Genomic DNA, 7,422 nt, shown 5'->3' on the forward strand with positions numbered 1-7,422 from the left:
CTGGGAGACATTGCAGAAGACAAGCCACATGGACACAACCAGACCTCAGAAGCCTGAGAAGCCACAGAGAGACCCCTGCCAGCGCTGAGATGTTTCCAATGACACTGGCTCCAAAGACTTTCTACCCACTGGCCTGTGATCTTCCGCATTCGGCATCATTGCATGTGTTCCATGAGTCTGAAGAGCACTTTATAGATTGATATCAGAAATATGGGCTAATATCGGACTTACGGACTTGATCTAGACTGGGCTGGGATGTTTTCTCAATGTTCAATTGCTCTTATATATAAACCTCTCCCTTATATACATATGCGTGTTTATGAATTTGTTTCTCTAGTCAACCCAGATATATATTTATATATGTTGTTTGGGGGTGACCAGGGACAGGCCTCTAACTCAGGAGGGTGTAGCTTCTCAGCTAGCCCCAGCAGGCTTTTCCTGACCCGTGCAGCTGGGTGATATCTGCGAAACACTGTTCTGGACACACTATCTCTTAAACCCAAAGAGTAAATCATTTGTCAGAATGGCTGCCATCATGCCCTCCTCCTGTCTTGCTCAGGTCACACCACCTACCAAAAGGTAGACTTCATTTTCTCTCTCTTGAATTAGGGTTGGCTGCTTGACTGCTTCAGGAATGGAAGTGGTAGAAATAACGTGGTGGGACATTCAAGGCTAAGATGATTGACAAGCCCCACCTTCTCCCTCTTGAAACCCAGTTACTACACTGTGGGAAGACCAAGATTCCTGGAGAAGCCACGCAGAGGAAAATTGAGGCGTGCCACCTCATTGACAAGCCCAACTGAACTCCCAGGCAAGAGCCAGCTGCACCTACCAGCCATGTGAGCCAGCCTTCGGGCACATTTCAGTTCCTAGAGCCTCCAGAGGAGCCCTGGTGGAATAGTGGTTATGCATTGGATTCCACTCCGCTCCTCAGAAGAAAGAGCTTTCTATTCCCATAAAGAACATTCGTCAGAAATTCACAGCCGTGTGGAGACCCCTGCTAGTGCTGAGATGCTTGTTTGTTCACTGACTCAACTTTCCTCCTGAAGTCTGCATCATTGCCTCTGTTTTGTGAGGTGGAGGACTTTGTGGACTGGTGTTGGGTTAATGGGTTAATGTTGGACTTGTGGGCTTGGGCAGCATTGGGTTGGGATGTTTTCGTGATGCACATTTTCTTTACATAAAACTCTCTCTTATACATGAGTCGCTGTGGATTTGTTTCTCCAAAGTACCTAGACTAACACACTGAAACAGTCTACAACTGCGGGCTTCCCATTGGACTGTGGTTGGTGACTTTCACGAGGCAGGAAGAGGAGGGTTAAAATCTGAAATTATCATTCCAAACTAATTCAGCCAAGAGGCCGAGGAGCATAACTGCTTTGAGGATAGAACTGGAAGGTCACTAGCTCAAACCCTCTAAAAAATGAAGGGATTATCCCCTCTGATTGTTTGTTTGGAATGAATTTGTTTGTCACAAGAGACTCCATTTCAATTTTACGTTTCCTCTTTTTTTTTTCTTTTTGCCACTCAGACCACACTTTAGGTTTGAAGGGTTAGGAATCTGGAGGGTGTGCATTTCTGATTCTCTAACACCCCTGTCTGTATCCTGAGGGCGGGGAGGGGGTGGTGGTTCATTGTCACAAGATGAGCGGTGGCACTCTGGGCTCTTGGGTTGTAAATTACAATAGACTCTGCACTATTAACAAGAATATTCAGTGGCTCAAGAGAATCAAAAGAAAGGCTGGAAGATATGGCCCAGAAAGTCAAAACAGATTGGCAGTAGATCTAATAAAACCATTTATTTTATCCTGTCTTATCACTTCCTTCAAAGACCTAAATTCCTAGAAGGAGCTAATTTGGTCCTCCTGTTGTCTCTGCACAGAACAGATGACCAAGCAAAAAGCCAAACTCACTGTCATCGAGCAGATTTCGATTCAGAGCCACTCTGTAGGGCCCTGTGTGTTTCTGAGATGGTAGTCCTTTATGGGCCTCGCCCTTTTTTTCTGTGGAACAGCTGGTCCTTCCAAACTGCTGGCCTTGAATGGAGCATGTGACTCCTGTCAACAGGGCTCATAACGGACAACCAGACCTCCAATAATCAAACCCTGAAATCTGTGAGAGCTGCAGTGCAATAGGACCGGCTTGTTTTCCCAGATCTTCCAAGATTTCCACCTTTGGCAGGGTACAGTCTGACCACTTTCCTATCTTTCCCTATGAATGGGAAAGATTAGCATGTTCCTTCTATGAGAGATTTCCACATTGTATAGGTCCCAGCATTCCCCTGTTTTACCATAGGAGCCTGCTGGCGGCTACTTGTCCAATGATTCAGGAAAATCAGAGAGAAGAAGAAGATGAGTCAACCTGGGGAAATGATATCAACTAGCCATCGTAGGTTCAGATTTTCTGGTGTTCCTTGTATTTTCCTGCGATTTTTGTAGATTTGAACTTTTCTAACATAAAGAAGTTGGGGCTGTGAGGTAAAAGGCTGGTGGATAAAAATCAAATAATTAGCTAGCATTCATAGAGACTTTTTAGCTGGCAAGCCTATTTGAAGCGCTTTACATATTGTTCATTTAACCCTCGCCATAACCCCAGGCAGTAGGTTTTTTTATTATCTCTAGTTCACAGATGAGGAAATGGAGGGTAGACATTACGATGGACTACAGTCAGGGTATATTAAACCCAGGCTTGCCGGCTCATGCTCTGAACTATTATGCTTGACTGTCTCTCCATAGAGGCATAAACAATAAAGACATTTAATTGTCTCCCGTAACATGTCTAGAGGGAGACAGCGCCAAGGTGTGTCCACGAAGGACCAGGATGTTACAATCCTTTGGTTTCACCATCTTCAGCACGTTGGCTCTCTGACCCTACCTTAGAGTAGCCTCATGGTCACAGATGGCTACCATCGCTGGAGCCTCTCATTAAATCACCATCAACCACATAGGCAGAAAGCAGAGGACTGAATAAAAACTCACGGCCGCGGAATTCATGCTGACTCAGAGAGACCTTATGGGAAGAGTAGAACTGCCCCCTGTGACCTTCTACGGCTGTAAAGCTGGTGTCAAGAATACATTGCATCTCTTCTTTAAAAAAAAAAAAAAAAAAGTAGATAGAAAGCTCTAGCCCCAAAGACACCCACACCATACCACACCACACCCCAGTAGTTGTCCTCTTACATCGCATTACAGTGAGGAGCTGGGCCACCTGGCTGCCACTAGAGAATCTGACACAGTCGTTGTCACTGCTGCTAGATGCTGTCGAATCCATTCCAACGTATGTACAATTGAACAAAACGCTGCCCGGTCCTGTGCCATCCTCTCACAATTGTTGCTATATTTGAGTCCATGGTTGCAACCGGTGTGTCAACCCATCTCATGTCCACAAAGTACATGAGACAAAAACTCTCCATCAGGCTTGAAGTAAACAGGCGGCCATCTAGCTCAGAAGCAACAAACCCCACATGGAAGAAGCACACCAGCCTGTGTGATCACGAGGTGTTGAAGGGATCAGGTATCAAGCATCAAAGAACAAAAAATCATATCATTGTGAACGAGGGGGAGTGCCGGGTGGGGACCCAAAGCCCATCTGTAGGCAATTGGACATCCCCTTACAGAGGGTCTCAGGGAGGAGACAAACCAGTCAGGGTGCAGTGTAGCAACCATGAAACATACAACTTTCCTCTAGTTCCTAAATGCTTCCTCCCCCCACCCCCCACTATCATGACCCAAATTCTACCTTACGAATCTGGCTAGACCAGAGGATGCACACTGGTACAGATAGGAACTGGAAACATAGGGAATCCAGGGCGGATGATCCCTTCAGGACCAGTGGTGAGAGTGGTGATACCAGGCGGGTAGAGGGAGGGGAGGGTGGAAACGGGGAACTGATTACAAGGATCTACATATAACCTCCTTTCTGGGGGACGGACAACAGAAAAATGGGTAAAGGGAGACGTCGGACAGTGTAAGACATGACAAAATAATAATTTATAAATTATCTAAGGGTTCATGAGGGAAAGGGGAGGGGGGAGGGAGGGGGAAAAATGAGGAGCTGATACCAGGGGCTTAAGTGGAGAGCAAATGTTTTGAGAATGATGAGGACAATGAAAGTACAATTGATGTGTGTATGGATTGGGATAACAGTTGTATGAGCCCCCAATAAAATAATTAAAAAAGAAAAGAAAAATGAAAAAAAGACTCCCCATCCTTGCTTCTCAGGAGCATCCTGGCTGCACTTCTTTTAAGACAGAGGCATTTGTTCTTCTGGGACTCCGCAGTACTTTCAATATTCTTCCCCAGCACCATAATTGCAGCGCTTGCTATTTTCATCTATGGGCTTCCAACGGGTGGATGAGTGCCTGCTTCTCAGCTGTCTGGGCCAGCCCGGGCATTCTGCAGGCACAGCCTCCTGCAAGTTCCTTCCTCTTATTGTGTGCCATCATAGCCCAGTGGTTAAGAGTGTCAGCTTTGGGCTCCCAGTCTGGCTTGCTAAGCTGGTTTTGCTGCTTATAAACTGTGATATAATGGCCGGTTCTTGAACTTTCCTAAAATGACCATGACAATGATAATAGTGCCTACTTCATAGGGCTAGTGTGAGGATTAAACAAAATATCACCGTCGAAAGCCCTACACACAGTGTAGGGCACCCAGGTCCTCCTTGGCAAATGTCATTCATGATTGTGGGTGGCAATTTCAGAGTTGAGGCTTGCAGGGGTTAACATCCAAGGGCTAGCAACAATTTCCTCCTCTGCCCCATTTTGCCTCATTATAGTTATTACCGTCTGAAATTTCCCTGCAAATGAAAATAGACTGCTTCGGTGGAAACCTAAGTCCTGTTCATGCCGAAAACTCCATTTCGACATACCTAATCTGAAAACAAGCTGGCACTGGCCCAGGCTCCACCCCTAGACTATCCTCTGAACCACTGTACTCCCCAGGTAGCATGCACAACTCAGACAGGCAGACAGGCAGGAAAGATTTAGAACCAGTGAATGCTTTATTTGTTGTGTTGCTAAACAGGGGGGTTGGGGTGGGGGACCTCCTCTGGGAAGAATCATATTTAGCTCTAGTTCTTGGTCACAAGGAACATGCTGGTCCTTTAAAACCAGAGTAACCTTGCTCATCCTTCTGACTTTAAACCAAACCAGACGTTGTCCACCTGTGGCTGTTGAGTTTGTTTTCACTGCTTGTGTGTGTGTGTGCCAAGGATGGCCCAAGAACCAGTTGGAATGAGCACTTGGGTTGGTTGCCCCTCCCCCAACCTACAGATGATGCTCCACAACTGAAACCATTTGAAGTCCAGCTGTTTTCCTGTGGTTGTTGTTTTGTTTCATTTTCCCTTTCTGGTACTCCCAGAAGGAGTGTAGTGTCAGAGTGGTGACACATCAGACTGCGATCTGAAAGGTCAGCAGTTTGAAACTACCAGCCAGCTGGAGGGGAGCTTTCTCCTCCTGTGCAGAGTTAGTCTCAGAAACTCACAGGGACAGCTCTACCCTCTTTTCAGGGGCCCTGTGAGTCAGAATCAACCTGATGGCCGTGAGTTTGTTGCATTTTTCGTTTGTTTGTTTTGTTTGGGTACTCCCATATTATATTTGCTTGATTTGAGAAACTATGATTACCTACCAACTGCTTTAAAATATGCATTGTGGGATACTTAAAAAGAGATGGGAGTGAGGATAGGAAGCCGGTAGCATCTGTGACTGTATAACTCCACTCAATGGAATCTAATAACAGAATCGTGTGTGTATGGATACACTGGATGTGTGAGCTATGGCAAAAACAATAATAAGGGTTCCTGGGGGGGGGGGGCTGAAGGGGAACTGATATCAAGGAGTTCAAGAAGAAAGAAAATGTTTCAAAACTGATTGTGCTAGCAATTGTATAATACTGCTTGAAGTGATGGAACTATGGAATGTTATGCTATCTGTAAGAGCTCCCAATAAAAGGATGAAAAAGAAAGAGAGAGAGAAACAATAGCAAGTGTTGATGGGGATGTAGAGGAACTGGAGTGTTGTAAAATGGTGTAGTCCCTTTAGAAAATACCTGGAGGATTCTTCAAATGTTAAACATAGGGTTGGCAGCAAATCCATTCCCCCATACGTATCCAAGATAGTTGAAAATATAGGTTCACCCCAGAACCTTGGTTCACATGTTCATAGTAACATTATTTACGGTAGCGCCTAAGTGGAAACAACCCAAATGTCCATCAAGTGATGAATGGGGAGACGAAATGGGCTGTAACCATACAGTGGAATATTACTGGACAATGAAAAAGGAATGGCGTGCTGATGCATGCTACAATAAGGATGAGCCTTGAAAACCTTAGACCCCATGACAGAAGTTAGATACAAAAAGATCACAGATTGTCTGATTCCAGGTATAGAAACTGTCCAGGCTAGGCAAATCTACAGAAACAGAAAGTAGTTTACTGGTCACTAGGGGATGGAATGGAACTTTATAAAATAGGCATTGCTTCTCAAGAGTATATATTGGCTCTCAAGGTGAAGTACCATCTCATCTGTGATTCTCAATCAAACATTTAAAGACATTTAAAACCACTAAACTGGTGACTCTCTGTCTTCCGCGTTCTTTCTCATAATTTCGCACCTTTTCAGCACAGATAAAAACGAACCAAAAAGAGAGATCTGCCTACATGGACTCCTTGACATTGTCCTCCCGTTATCCCCCCTCCACCACTGAACCCCCCCCCAAGCCCCTATTCTACTTGCTGTCTCTATAGGTTCAGTAATCCTGTGTTCGTGTCCTTTCTTTGTTTTGGTATCTGGTTTTTGCTATCAAATCAAGAACCAAATGCATCCAACTCTGGATTCAGTTACCTAGAGAGGTGTGCTGTCCCTGGAAAGGGGGGTGATTGGTATCGGGCCACTCTGCCGCACAAGACCTCTTTCAAGTGCTCAAGAGCAAGGCTATCACTCTGAAGACTAAGGTGCACCTGCCCCAGGTTTTCAATAGCCTCATACGCAGGTGAAATTTGGACAGTGAGTGAGGAAGACCACAGATGAATGGATGCATTTGAGTGATGGTGTTGAAGAATTTTGAAATTAACATGGCCTTGCAGAAGAACAAATACACCTGTCTTGGGGAAAGTACCATCACATTGCTCCTTAGAAGGGAAAATGGCAAAACTTCATCTCATGGACTTTGGACATATTGTCAGGAGCGACCAGTGGTTGGAAAAAGATACCATGCTTGGTAGAGTGGAGGGTCAAGGTGGCTCTATTGCTTAGTTGGTTAAAGCGCCTGTCTCGTCAACAGGAGACCCTGGGTTCGACTCCCAGTGGAGCCTTCAGCTTTTCCTGGGAAAAATTTAATGGGGGGTGTGGAGGGAGGGGAAAAATGAGGAGCTGATACCAAGGGCTCAAGTAGAAAGCAAATGTTTTGAGAATGATGATGGCAACAA

General features: G+C 45.3%; 1 non-coding gene across 1 annotated transcript; it reads left to right on the forward strand.

Moving 5' to 3' along the window:
- The first annotated feature begins 7,234 nt into the window (after window positions 1–7,234).
- TRNAT-CGU lies at window positions 7,235–7,308 on the forward strand. Its single transcript has one exon. It is a non-coding gene; the product is annotated as a tRNA-Thr (tRNA).
- The last annotated feature ends 114 nt before the right edge of the window (window positions 7,309–7,422 follow it).

This window comes from Echinops telfairi, unplaced genomic scaffold (assembly GCF_000313985.2).
Source record: "Echinops telfairi isolate 266 unplaced genomic scaffold, ASM31398v2 ScPeMD7_5592;HRSCAF=6446, whole genome shotgun sequence".
In the NCBI taxonomy this organism is placed as follows: Eukaryota; Metazoa; Chordata; class Mammalia; order Afrosoricida; family Tenrecidae; genus Echinops; species Echinops telfairi.